This window comes from Leptonychotes weddellii, unplaced genomic scaffold (assembly GCF_054177405.1).
Source record: "Leptonychotes weddellii isolate Sample4059 unplaced genomic scaffold, ASM5417740v2 HiC_scaffold_45703, whole genome shotgun sequence".
NCBI classification, from domain to species: domain Eukaryota; kingdom Metazoa; phylum Chordata; class Mammalia; order Carnivora; family Phocidae; genus Leptonychotes; species Leptonychotes weddellii.
Window position 1 is genome coordinate 1 of NW_028012645.1, and position 803 is coordinate 803.

The window sequence follows — 803 nt, forward strand, 5'->3', positions numbered from 1 at the left end:
TTTTTTTTAAAGATTTTATTTATTTATTTGAGACAGAGAGAATGAGAGACAGAGAGCATGAGAGGGAGGAGGGTCAGAGGGAGAAGCAGACTCCCTGCCGAGCAGGGAGCCCGATGCGGGACTCGATCCCGGGACTCCAGGATCATGACCTGAGCCGAAGGCAGTCGCTTAACCAACTGAGCCACCCAGGCGCCCGAGAAACCCCTATTTTATGTGAAGTTTTCTGTGAAAGAGCTTAATAGGAATGCCAAGAAATATGATAAAGAAGGAAAGGCGGAAAAGGTTGAGGGTCCAAAAAACGCCATTCAGAAGAGCAACAAAATGTTGCAAGAACACACACTGAAAACACAATCCACCAGAAGAACCAAGCAATTAATTTCTTGAGCATGAGTGCTAGGTCTGATGCTGTGGTGCAAGCGTTCAAACTGCACTAACAAAAGCCATGGCCGTGTGGTTAAGTGTTGGGATGCTACAGAGAGGTATGAACCTTGAAAAGATTTCTGTCCCAATGGACAACATGAACACCAATTTGCAACGCTGGATGCTTCCATGCAGCAAATGGCAGGCACAGTGAGCAGCAACACTGCAAACAAGCCTGCAAACCAAGTCCACCAGCTGCTTCAAGAAACAACTGAAGAAGCCAGCCTCACTGTCCTTGATCTCCACATGCAACCATCACAGGCTCAGAGAGGTGCCGCCCACACCAGTGTTGCTTCCGTGGAACAGACTTGCTTGCTCATTTACGTGATCAAGAGTAATTTAAAGAACTGGTGCTTCTGTTTATTTCACTTGCTTCTGAAATA

The 803-nt window shown here is 46.6% G+C and overlaps 1 pseudogene; it reads left to right on the plus strand.

The window, feature by feature from the left end:
* The first annotated feature begins 189 nt into the window (after positions 1–189).
* Positions 190–754, plus strand: LOC145719460 (charged multivesicular body protein 1b-like; annotated as a pseudogene).
* The last annotated feature ends 49 nt before the right edge of the window (positions 755–803 follow it).